This window comes from Poecile atricapillus, chromosome 4 (assembly GCF_030490865.1).
Source record: "Poecile atricapillus isolate bPoeAtr1 chromosome 4, bPoeAtr1.hap1, whole genome shotgun sequence".
Taxonomy (NCBI): domain Eukaryota; kingdom Metazoa; phylum Chordata; class Aves; order Passeriformes; family Paridae; genus Poecile; species Poecile atricapillus.
The window spans coordinates 25,291,515-25,304,920 of NC_081252.1; the positions used below are offsets into that span (position 1 = coordinate 25,291,515).

The 13,406-nt window shown below is 43.2% G+C and overlaps 1 protein-coding gene across 6 annotated transcripts in view; it reads left to right on the forward strand.

Annotated features, from left to right (window-relative positions):
- Window positions 1–6,236: 6,236 nt before the first annotated feature.
- The window catches only part of BMPR1B (bone morphogenetic protein receptor type 1B), a 235,325-nt gene continuing 228,155 nt past the window's right edge, over window positions 6,237–13,406 (forward strand). For 3 of the 6 annotated variants that reach the window (XM_058838508.1, XM_058838507.1, XM_058838514.1), the window contains exon 1: window positions 6,340–6,470. The gene's annotated coding sequence lies outside the window, so the exon portion shown is untranslated. Of the gene's footprint in view, window positions 6,471–13,406 lie in introns of all 6 variants that reach the window. The other 3 variants (XM_058838509.1, XM_058838510.1, XM_058838515.1) reach the window with 2 other exon arrangements.

A 13,406-nucleotide genomic window follows, 5' to 3' on the forward strand; every position in this document is an offset into this window, starting at 1 on the left:
GCTTGTATCTCTTACATCCCTTACAATTTTCAATATACAATTACACTAAGTGGTGATTATTTTTTTGTTTGCTTCTTTAATAGCATTTACCTCTGGGCTGTTCAGTTACCATTTTTTATGACTGAAAATTGGTTTTAAAGTTTTCTCTTTCCTCCTGATAGCATTACAAAACTTTAAGTGCTTTTATTATGATATTTTTCTTTATTTTAGAAGAGAAGCTGTAATAGCAACATTTGGCCAAATGACTGGCTTCTCAAAGTTTCAAAATGTAGTCAGGCTGTGTAGGGGAGAATATGCAATGATGAATATTTTAAATCTGAGTAGTGTGAAGGCATGGCAAAGCCAAGGGTATGAAGAGGATGTGGTGGCTGATTCCTGGATGCATAAACTGTTTTAAACATTTTCTTGCTAGCGAATTTCATCTTTCCTATAATGAACTGAAAACAGACTTTCCTGTTTTCTGAACATTGAACCCATTGGCTTTCACCTGATGTAGTGCTCTGTCACTAACTCATAAAAGCACTCACTCTTTGGAGCTTCATCAGGAGAAAACCAGTATACTAAACCTCTGGAAATCAGCTCTGTAGCACAAAAGAGCAGCAGTCCAGCAGATTGTGTGACATGGCAGCTCTTGAAAGCACAGCACATCAAGGAAAGAAGGAGTTCCATAACTTCAAGGGTAGTTGGATGTTATTTTTAGAGTTATTTGACTGACAGATCACTATGCAACAGTGATGTGTATGGGGAGAGCTAGTGCTGGAGATGGTTATAGTCTGATGTAACTCCAGTGTGATGACAATTCCCTGGCTCTTAGTGGCTTTTTATCCCTGACATGCAATGTTCTACTTGTCAGCTTTCTTTTGTTTTCCATGGCTTGTTTCTCCTTGCTTTCCACACCATACAAGAGTGAGCAAATGAAAAGGATCCTTTTATGAGTTAATGAATGCCGTTTGTGGTTTTATATATTCCATTTTGGGTATAGGAGAGAAATGCACTGTATGGCTGAGCCTGTGGCTGGAAAAATGGGTACCTGCAAATAAAAGGGCACCCAATCTAAAATAAAGTGAGACACTTTTCCTTCCCACAGCAAGAAGGAAGCAGTCTCTCAGCATGAGGCTTCTTTGCCTTGGGTGGGTCCCTGCTGTAGAAATCCACAGTTTTCTTACTCCCATTTTTCCAGTCAAGCCTGACATACTTAGAAAAGGCAAAACATGACCAAAGGAACATCCCAACAAAGAAATGTACCTTTCCCTGTGCAAACTCTGCAGATTTCATCAGGTTTTCACCAGGCAGTTGTATGACCTGCTGCATAAAAGTAAAATAGCTCAAGCAGTTTTGTTCCAAGAACTTTTTATGGTTGCTTCAAGACTGAGCCCTGATCCTTGTTTTGATGTCTTAGGGAATACCGAGAACTTTTGCTGTCATTGTGCGAAAGGTCAAATTTTATGCCCTGTGACAACACAGCTGCATTCATGGAAAACTGCTGTTGTTATTGCATTAAATTGGTCATTTTATGGTCTCCAGAAGGTCCATCTCCTTTCAAGGGTTTCAATCCAAGAGAAAATCCCACTAAGATCAAATAACATTACAGTACAGGAAGAATAAGTATATATGCACACCCTATATAGACATGACAAACAGTTAATATAAAAATCATGCCTATTATGTGAGTCCCAAACAAAGGAATTTTAAGAGGAAGAAAAAGCATAAAATATACTCCATAATAATGAAATGAAATTATTATAAAAGAACGATGACAGACTTGCTTTTAATTAAAATAACACCTGTTGGATTAAGTTTCAAAGAAGTGATCAAAGCAAATACTGAGCAAAAAACAAGGCACACAGCAAGTGTTTAGTAGATCAAAACATTTAAAACGTTTCAGAGAAGTATGAGATGTAAAAGGGAAAAAAACATTGGGGATTATATTGGGATTATACTGAAACTTGACTAAAGGAGAAACACTCCTGAACAAATAACATTACATTAAACTAATTAGAGTTTAGAATACGAAATTGTTAAAGTTTGCTATCTCAGCTGTTTCTTTAAACTGAAAAAGGGATTAACCCATATTGTAAAAATAGTTAGTGGTTCAGAGGGCAGAAGCTATGAAATACTGCTGAAGTTTGGAGAAACAATGACAAAATCCACAAGAAAGTGTAGTCTGTGGTCCAAGTCCTTGGAAACCTTAGGCATGCCAAGAGCTCTTTGTGCAAGTCCATTTACTGGACTTGGGAGCAGTACTGCTATCAGCAAGGTGTACGTGGGTGCTTTGGGATGTGCCCAAAATCCAGGATGTTTTGTCTGCAGTTTAAGGCTGAGTAGTTGAACTGCAGCTCAAAACATCACAGGAAACAGATTTATTTTCAATTGGAGGGCATTCTTCCCCACTGCTGTTGTCCTAGAGACAGTCTTCTGGTTTTTATTTTTTTCAAATTTACTCTGAGGATTTTTAGCACTGTAAACTTTCTTATTTAGTAAAGATGTCCAGTGTTCAGTTCTGATGGCTTTCAAGCCCCACTTAAATCAATAGGGATTGTGAATGCCAGAAATTCAGAAGAGGACTCCAGCACACTGAAAACTTGTGGAGGATGTTATGGCTGACTGCTGGCTCCTCTCGCTGGTGAAAGATGCTGAGGCCGGCAGCCAGCCAGCTGCTCTCCCCAGGAGGGAGTTAGTCCCTGGATCTCAGTTTGGGAACGGCTGTCTTAAATAATTTTGTTCAAATATAGTGCCTTTTATGTTCTTTCCAATTCTCTGTCCCTCTCACAATTACCATTTCGCATGGGAAGCATGTACCCTTTCTTCTTGTTCCTCTCATTTTATTGAGATGGGCTGTCAGTGTTTTACTCACAGTGTATTACATACTTAAACACATATATGTACGTGTGTATCCTGTGGCGGAGTGAGGTAATGAGAAGTGAATTTGATCCTAAGCTTCTAGAGTTTGCACAGCAAATATGAAACAAGACTGTGCTGCATATCCACAGACTCAAGCTATGCTTATTTATAATGTTTGAATCAAGTTCCGGCAATTAAAATGTGTTTTACGTGTTTGGGGATTTTTACAAGAATATTACATAGATATTGTGTAGGTGATCAGTATATTATATTAGCTGATAGGAAAAAGCATTTTTGACATTGTGTAAGGGGTATTTTTGACATTGTGTAAGTGCTAATTATCTCTTTCCTGAGTAATTTTTAGCTGGATGATGAAGGTTTTTGATATTCTGTTTATCACAGTTTAAGGGCTGATTTGAAAATCACAGCACGGCACTACAGACACTATACTCCAGCAAACAGATGGTGGAGAGCCATCAGCTGTAATCTGTGAATAAACAAAGGCAAGTGAAGTTTGGTATAGAGTTTTGAAAATGAGATGTAATTGTGTTATGGAAGTGTAAGAATGCTGTGAAATAATCTTACCCTGGCTGTATGGTAAAGAAAAAGCTCTATTTAATCTGTCAAGATAATTTTTTTTTTTTCCTTCTGTATTACTGAAACTCCCAGCTTTGGTGCAGTAGGAAAATCATAATGTCTGATCAACAGTTATGGAAATGGGAATAAATGGGTTGCATGTGTGTGTTTGTTCCTTTGTGAAATACACAGGGCTACTGAAAGACAAACAGACTCCACGAAGTTGTTTACCAAGGAGAAGAAACAAATAAAGCACAAAACCACCAGGCTCTTTACAAAACAGAGAGAATACTACTGTCTTGGAAAGCACACGAGAGAATTTGCTTCTAAAATAGAAAGGATTATGTGATTATGTTGTCTTTCCTAAACATAGACAAAAGGTGAAGAGATCACACACTATTTGTTTTTCCACTGGATGGTTTATTTGAATGTGTTTAGGGTGGCTGGGGGGTAGGAGGGGGGATTCTCCTCCACTGGCAACACGTAGCAAGAGAAGAAATTGCAGAGGAGCGCTCAACACTTAGAGGTCAGGAAGGTGAAAGCACAGCAAAAGCTTTGCTAGGAGGCTCAAACATTTTTGTGGTTTCATGTGTTTACCTTAGCAATGATAGAAGATTTAGTTAATTACCCAGCAGTCTCAACAGTGTCTTGTCAGGCAACACTACATCTCCTTTTCAGTAATGTCACTGGGACCCTGATATTTTGAGCATTTTCATTCAAGTATTGTTATAATCAGGTCTGATATAATTAGGAGATAGAGAATGGTAGCTGAAATGATCCAGTTAGAAGAGATTAACTGGAGCTTGTGGGAAGAAAGAGAGAAATTGTGATGCCTTCATTAGAGCTCACTCTAGGTCTGCATATTTTCTCTTGCTGCTGATTCATCATGGTTAAGAAGGGCACTCATTTTTGAAGGTTTGCTGTATGTTTTCAAGGAAGGTGGTAAAAATCTTTCCCCTTTCTGCTGCACACTGACATTGGAGTGCTGCAGCACAAATCCTTTCTTCACAGATACTCAGTAAAGAGTTAATTATTTTGGTGTCTCAAAGAAAACTACACTTTTCAGTTTCTCAGTTTGTCGGTGTGAAGCAAAGGTGTCCATGAGGCCTCTTTCTCATTGCCAACTGTTTCACTTTATGGCACTTTTAATTCAGTTACACCTTCCTTTTGTTCCTTTCCTATTTGTTTTTATGTCTTCTTTGCCTTTTCATCCCTCTCTTTATTACTTCCTGAGGGTGTGTTTTTCTTTTCACTTTGAGTTTTCTGTTTTTTTCTTGTCAGTGTAACTGCAGTAGATACTCAGCTGTTTTCTAGGAGAGGCAGTACCACTATTTGCCTTGGTCTTCTCTTTACCTATAGGAGATAAACAGAAGAGAGAAACCAATTGAAAATTGAAGTATCTCTGCTGAGAGGGAAACCTTGGGTTCACAATAGACAATATACCTGTGTTATAATGAGCTGTGGCTAGGACACAGGCCAAAAAAGTGTGGAGCATGAAGTGTACAAGGACAATTTGAATACAACAATTTCACAAAACACCACTGCAAAAATCTTGCTGGAACAAGATTTCTGCTAGTTTTTCATCATTTCCAAATTTGCCTTGGCTAGTAGTAAGACTTCCACCACATCAGTCTCTATTATTAACTGAGGTTGTGGTAAAGTGGGAGCTGTAAAGTGCCTACTGTAGCAGGGAGAGGATAGGTATGGGCCTAAGAACAGAGACATGCAGTTGGAGGTAGTCTGCCCTCTCCTCTGTGTCCCTGGCCCAAAATATTGGAGTAATATTCTGCAAATTAAACATTCTGAGTTAAAGGGGGATAGACTAGCTCCTGTGTATGTGAATTAATAGCATTAATTCACCAACCCACTTGAGCAGTGAGAGAGTATGCTAACTTGAGTGTGAGAAACTGAAATTCAATGAGGTTATGCTGATGTCTGCCTGACTAGTGAGTGTGGCTCAGTAGATTTGCCATGTGAAACTGCTGGTGCTCAGGCCAAGGTGTCTGCACTGGCTGCAGCCTCACCTTGTGCAGGGGATGCCTGCTGACCCCACGGTGCATTAGGTGCACTCCCAGGATGCATTTTTTGGCTTACTGCTTGCAGTCAGTGCACTGAGGTTGCTACACCTCTGTTTTAAAGTGCACTCTTGATGCACACTAAATTGCTAATGTAGTCATCCCTTGAACATTACCATTTTAAATTTGCATTTTCCCCATCATAACGTGTTATTAATGGACTAAATTGTCATCATAAACTTCTAATATGATAACTTAAACTGCTGGTTTATCTATTATTTTCTTTCAGTCAAACATAAAAAAGAGGGAGGCAGTAATAAGATAATATAGAGGTTAAAAAGCCTGGGCTGTAAGGTTGCACGGGATGGTACTTGCCTGCCTGTGGGATGTAATACAACTTGCAGCAGGAGTATCCACATCGGGGTGTGCTGCTGCCTACACTTAGTAATAAATTATTGCTGTGACTCTAAACATTATGCAATGTATCGGCGATTCATCTTTCAGTCGCCTGTTCCCACGCTGTCCGTTTTATCTCGGTTGTTAATTTAATCCTGGCAGTAATTGCTTCGCTTCTCTTCAATCTCCCCGTCCCGCCAGCCAAGCTCGGGCCCTTGTGCGGGTGTTGTGGGGGTGGGGGCGGCTGGCCACCGGGCTGGTGATGCTCGGACAGCGGGGACCGGCCCGTGCAGCCCCGGCCCTGGGGCTCCGCAGCCGGCAGTGACCGGGGGAGCGGCGGCCGCGGGGGGGCGGGAGGAGGAGGAGGAGGAGGAGGAGGAGGCGGCGAATCCTCGTCCGGCTGGCCGGGTGTGCGAGCACTAGTGGGAGCTGGAGAGGGCGAAAGGAGGGGAGAAAGCCCCAAACCACCCCGAGCCCGAGCAGAGCGGCTGCGAGCCGGGCGGCAAGGGGGGTGTGCGCCAGAGGCGGGCGGGGGGCGAGCGCGGCGGCAGCGCTGGGAGCGGCGGCAGCCCCGGCGGAGGAGACGGCAGCAGCCCCGGCGCAGGAGGCAGCCCCGCGGAGCCTTGGCAGGCGGTGAGGACGGTGAGGAGCCGGAGCAGGGCGGGGAGCGGGTGCTGCGGCGCGGAGATGCTGCGGAGGGCGGGCGGGCACCTGCGCGGCCGGGATGGCCCGGGATCCAGGGGGGTCCCGGGGGTGCCGGGCCTGCGAGCCCCGGGGGCCCCGAGTGCTGCGGGGGCAGCGCCCCGAACGCGGCCGGTGCCTTCCAGCCCCGCTGGGCGCTCGGGAGCCGCGGCCACCCGGCTTCTCTCCCGTCCCGGCCCCTCTCCCATGCTGTCCCCTGCCGTGCTGTCCCCTGCCGTGCTGTCCCGTACAGTGCCGTGCGCGGCTCGCAGCGCTCGCCTCAGGCTGCCCCGAGCTCGCCCCGGGGCGAGCGGCCACAGGCGGGTGCCGGACCCGCTCTCTCCGGGCACACGCTGCGCCTGGCTTGGTACCATCCCGATACGTGCAGGTCAGGAGCTGGCGATCTGCAGCGCTCCCGAAATGAACTTTTAAATCAAAGCGCCGGTTTGTCAAGGTACATCTTGTTTTGTAGCTGAGGACGACGGAGGGCCCTGTGAACCCTTGGGAAGCGGGAATCTGGTACGGTATTGTTAACTCACAGACTTTGTCGCCCGTGATGACTGACATGGGCTCTGATTTACCGGCCGGATTACAGCAGTCCATGTCTTCGGTGATGCCGTTCAGAAACATAGCGTTAAACCTCTCGATTTAAGCATCTGCTGAATGTAAATTACAGAAAGTGTCACTGTTTAGGAGCCTCTTGTCGATAAAACCGGGGGTCTGTCTAAGCGTCCTGGGTCTGACGGTGCAAAAAGCGATGCCTGAGGGGGAGTGAAAATAAGATAGGCGTGTAAGGATAATTCTCCAGAAGCCTCTCTCAGCATGCATTGATTTGCAGTTTGGATGCTCTCTAAGGCAGAGCATGTGTCTTTATGGCACTCAATGATTTTTCCTTTCCATTAACTGCTCTGATTGCCCCTTGACCCTATGTAAACTTTTAACAATGTGCTGTGAGAAGGAATTTCATAGCCTTAACTTTACACTGTGTCAAACCCCATAGCATTTTATTCTGAACTTTTGACAGTACCTATGTCTTGACATAGAGTTATTGCAGAATTGGTCTCTGTTCCTCTCTGTCCCATTCATGCTTTTATAAACTTCCAGTGTGTTCAGGCCAAAATGCTCTCTTCTGCTTTGCTTGAGATGTAGCTTAAGAGGAGGGAAATGAGCAGAGACAGTTATTTTCTGAGAATGGAGAATTTTGAATGACAGGCATATTAGAGTTAGGATGTTAAAAGCTACAGTCTCTGGGAGTAACTCGTGGAAGCAGTGTGCTTAGTGTGGCTACCGTGTGATTGCCTGCAGAGGACAAAATCTCCTCTGAAGACTAGCATGGCTTTGCAGCACCAGGTATTCCTCCTTTCTTTTACTGGCACAGGCTGCATGTGCAGGGAGTGCGTTTCTTTCAGAGATTTTTGAAAGCAAGCAAAAACCCAAGTAACATTTTACTATTAGAGTGATATGATGGATTCATAATGTGTTTGTAAGAAGATTCTCTGGTTCTTGTGTTTAAATTTTGCATTGTTAGGAAAGAGTTTTGCAGTTATTTCAAAATAAGGAATCCATCACAGTAAACACAACCTAAGGACCTTGGCTCTCTTCCCACAACCTACTGCCCTGCTTGGCTTTAGCTGAGCTGCCCTTGATTGACACTTGTGCAATCAGGGAAAAACGACCCTCAGGCCTTTGGGATAGCTGTGTCTGTACTTATCTGTGTGTGTAATCCTGACTTATAGCAGTCCTTCCTCTGGGTCAGTATGCTGAATGCTCTGGCTTCAAGTTGGCACTTAAATACATGTTTAATTTTAAGGATATGAGGGGGGGGTCCACTTTAATTGGTGCACTTGTCTAATCTAAAGAGATGCATGTGCTGGGGCCTTTGCTGCAGCAAGACTGGAGCATTCATCTCTTGACAGAATCAAGCCCTCAAGTTTTGAAACTCCCTTTTAAAGAGCTTTGATTGGTGATGATGTAAACTGACAGATTCACAAAGGCTGTTCCCAGCATCTAGTCTTTCTTGCCTGTTTCTGTCATTCCTCCCTGTGTATTGTTTCCTACAAAACAAGACCTTCAGTAAGTAAGACACAATATCTGTTGCCAGGTGTAAGGAAACAATGAGGAAGTCTGATGCTCAGGTGGGAAATGATGTGTTACTACTCCCAAGAAATAAGATGAACTTTTTTTTAGAAGGTTTATGAGCTGTGTCTTAACTGCTGATTGCTTGATGCTGACTACAAAGCGCTTGTCCAGACTGTAAATCCTGTGGGGAAGGGGCTGCTTTGCTTTGTCTTACAAATGTGATACTTGATGCAGTGTGCAGGGGAGAGCAATGGGCTGCCTCTGGTTCCAGCATGTGCTGCTGCTGCTAACTGCAGCCATCCTAAGTAGTTTACAGCCTTCCAACAGAGTATGGGCCAAGCCAGAAAAGTCTTCTAAAAACTTGTAACAGGTATTTCCTAGCAATCTTAAGGTAATTGCAAGGATAGGATAGTATATAAATCATCATGGTTATCTTGGTTGTCTTTACTCAAACTTAAGAAGTTGGTGAGGACTTAGAGACAATATTGATATGTGACTCATATGTGCCAAAATGTGCTGATCTTTGTGCTGTAAATACTGCAAATATAGAACAGAAACAAATTAGTAAGACCTATTTGTGGTACCCCATAAAGCAAACTACAAAATATATCTTAGACTTACTTCCATTCAGATTTTTGTTCCTTTTCAGAAGATATGAGCTGGTTTTAAATTGTCTCAAATTGGGAATCTTGCTGCTGATAGGCAAAACTTGGAGGAAACTGGTTTAAAAAAACTCTGTGGTTTAATCTAAGGTTCACATGTCTCAAGCTGGTTTTTTTGCCTAATGCACGTTTTGGATTGGGCTTGGTTCTGGTGAGCTCTTTCCTCTTGCTGTTTTGCATTTGGTTGAGGTAGTAAAAATGTAATGAGGGTTATAGAATAAGTTTTGGAAAAGTCTTGAAATTGTAACAATCTGATGATATCTATGAATTCCATTGTGCTATATATCAACAACCTTGTTCTTCTGAGTGCCTTAAAGGAGAAAAGATTTATCTATTTCAGCATCTGTAAGTGCTGGACTCTTTTGTAATAAGGAAATTACTTTGAGGTAACTAAAATACCTTAATAATGTAGTGTTTGATTACATTATACCAGTTTTTTCATGTGTCAGATTACCGAGTTTACTTTTCTCTGCTTAATATGTCAACACCTCATCAAGCTGTAAAAAAAAAATAAAAATTCCTATGTGATCAATTATTCTTTATGATCAGCCCTTGCCAGAGTGTGCATGCACACCCAGGTGTGAGTGCTTGCACAGTGTGCACAGAGAGGAGCATGCGTCTGTGTCTCTGGCAATACAGGCGGTATGTTTTATCTGCTGTCATGCACAGCCTGCATTGCAGGGTTGTGATGAGCAGCCAAACCCAAAGGAACCTCTTTCTTTTGGTGTTGTATCTCAAGGCTGGGGTCCCCAATTTGTCACTGCTCCGGCCTTTCTCTCACAGGCTCACTCGTGGGGGCTGTATGCTCAGCCCAGCTGCCTGCTTTTCTGCTGCTTGTCACAGTGAATATCTCTTAGGCCTCCAAGCCTCTGTCAGATTTGGTTTAATTGGCCAATAGACTCAAAACTTACTAGTGAGGGTCTGGCAGACGTGTTTATCCACAGATAAGAAAGGCTAAACACTGCCTTGGGAAAGCAGGCTGAAGGAGTTATTTTCTGTTGGAGTCAGGATGCAGAGCAAGTCCTCATCTGGTGGTACAGTGGCCAGCAGGGAGGACATTTGCATGGAAGTCACGGTCACGATTCCAAGCCTCGTATAATTGGTATTTTGGAGTCATCTGTGGCACCTTGCAGGACTGCAGATATGGGTCTGCAGAGTTTGGAAACTCTGAATGTAATGAAGAGACTGGAGCAGCAATGTGAGCCTGGGGAGAGAATGGGGAGAGTAGGTTCACCCTTCACATGTTCCAGGAAGATTTCCCAGTACTGAATGAATTGTAGTATGCAGGGACCTGAATGACACAGGAAGTTTCTTTTCCCTGAAACTGACTGTGTTACACATTAAAATTAATTCAGTGCTGAAGTAAAAATGCATTGCTACAAACCTCTACTCTGTGATGCCATTAAGCAAAAGATTGCAGTTTTGCAGACCAGGATGAATAAAGGCACATAATTAAAAATGTCTGTTCTTTAAAGCTACCACTTACTTCCTTAACACAAAAATAACTGTTGCTGTTTTGCTGACACAAAAAGAAATATTCTTTGGTGTTCAGAAATATTTCACATCTAAACCCTAAAATATAAAATAGATTGTATATAAGGCATATTTGTAAAGTAGCCACTTAAAAGTTTTTAAAAGGTTAAGTTATTCAAGACCTATTCCCCTGAAGCTACAAACGTATTTGTTCATGCATAACTTCACTAAGGAATACTTATGTGAATAAAATTACTCACTTACAGGTTTGTAAAACGAAGACTGTAATTAGCTTTAGGTTAATTCCCCTGCTTCCTAATTAAAAACATGCAGGTCAATTAAGGATCAAAGGAGACATTACCTTTGTGATTATCTTCCTTGGCAGAAATAGCTCTTCTGATAAATATTTCAATTTCACTATAATGTGACCTTTTGTCCAATTTGCTTTCCCTAATCCTTGTCAGTTTTGGCCAAGGAAAAAGTGTTCTATTTAAAACAGACTGTGAAAAGGTGATATGCTGAATCTCATAGTTCGGGCACATATGTCTTTTAGGGGAAGAAGCTGGTGGGTGAAAGAGTATATTTATTTGCCTTGGATTGATTATGTGTACATGAGCTGGATCTGGCTAGTTTGCTTATTTGTCTCTCCTAAGTACACAAATACAGCTTTATTTGTAACTAGATTGCTAAATACAGTTTCCTTCATGCGTCTGACAATTTGTTTCTTCCCCAATAACGTGATGATGGAATGGCGTGCAGAGGTATGCATTTAGAGACTTGATCAGAGTGTATAACCTGTACATACGTGCTAAATCTTTGCTGGTCAGATTTGCTTCAGAGCCCGTTGAGTGTAGGCTCTGTACTTATGTGAGAAGACTTGGACAAGGCAAAAAAATACTTGCTTCCATGCCAGATGTATTGCAGAGTCAGGACAGTGTAATGGAGATAAGGTTAATTAGCTATTTGCATTTGCTACTGAAGTTGGATGAATAGGGTTTTTTCCCTGACAGGGAATTTCTCTTCAGGCATAACTATCTGGTAGTTTGTTAAAATGAGTAGAGCAAGAGTTTTATAGCCTGCAGAAATACAATTAAGTGTGCAGGCATCATAGGCTTCTTTTATTTGTAGGCAAGTCTTGTAGGGTCTTGTCCTACCAAAAAATCGAAGTGGAGAAACCCTTCAAGCTGAGGAGGGTTGTGCTGCATCAAGGACATGCCATAGGATGACATCTCTGTATGGCTGCTTCTGTCCAATGGGATGCAGTTACAGGTACCCCTTTAAAGTGTTTTGAGACTCTGGGTCAAGAATGAGGTCAAGTCCAAGCTGCTGCTGTTGATGGACAGGATAAAACTAAAGTTACTCAGGAGACTGTTTTGCCTTTCATTGTTAAAAATATTAATGCAAATTGTCTTTTTCCTTTATTACCAAGCATTCCTGGGTATTCAGCACCTTGCAAGTATTATGAAATTGATACTTAGAATCTGTGTTGTGCTTAGGATTTATGGTATGATTTACCGGTATGATTTCTCTCTGAATGATGGTAAGAAGGGCTTTGCTTGAAGATTGCCTCTATGTATTCTGCATGCAGACTACAGTCTGTCGAGCTTGGTGGTTTTCACAGGACACCCTTCACTCTCACATGAAATGTTTCCTTCTTATGGTAGGAAACATTCACAGAATCATAGAACTATGAAATCATTAAGATTGGAAAAGACCATCAAGATCATCAAATCTAATGGTCAACATAGCACCACCACCATGTTCACCACTAAATCATGTCCTCAGGTGCCATATCCATGTTTTTTGAACCCTTCCAGGGATAGTGACTCTACCACCTCCCTGGGTAATCTGTTCCAATGCTTGAGAGCCCTTTCCATGAAAAAAAATTTAAAAAATCTGGTATCTGACTTAAACCAGTCGTGGTGCAACTTGAGACCATTTGCTCTCACCCTGTCTGTCACTTGTTACCTGGGAGAAGACTGGCTACAGCCTCCTTTTCAGACAGTTACAGAGTGGTAAGGTGCTCCCTGAGCCTGCTTTTCTCCAGGCTAAAAACTCAGCTCCTTCAGCTCCTTCAGCTTCTCCTCATCAGAGTTGTGCTCCAGACCCTTCACCAGTTCCGCTGCCCTTCTCTGGACTCGCTCCAGCCCCTCAATGTCTTCTTGTGAGGGGCCCAAAACTGAACATAACACCTGAAGTGCAGCCTCACCAGTGCCGAGTACAGGGGACAATCCCTGCCCTGCTCCTGCTGGCCACACCATTGCTGATCCAGGCCAGGATTCCTTTGGCCCTCTTGGCCCCCTGGGCACTGCTGGCTCATGTTCAGCTGCTGTTGACCGGCACCCACATGCTTTTCTGCAGGCACCTTCCAGCTATTCTGCCCCAGCCTGTAGCACTTCATGGGGTGGTTGTAACCCAAAGGCAGGACTTGGTACTCAGCTTTGTTGAATTTCATACAGTTGGCCTCAGCCCATTGTTCCAGCCTGTCCAAATCCCTCTGCAGAGCCTCCTCGCCTTCCAGTAGATCAGCACTCCCACTTGGTGCTGTGCACAAACTTGCTGAGAGTGCACCTGATCCCTTGGTCATCACTAGTGACTGGCCTCCAGCTGGATGTAACTGCCTTTGCCACCATTTCACAGTGTTCTTCTGGAGACAGCTCCTGGTGTGGATGTGTGCATTCCT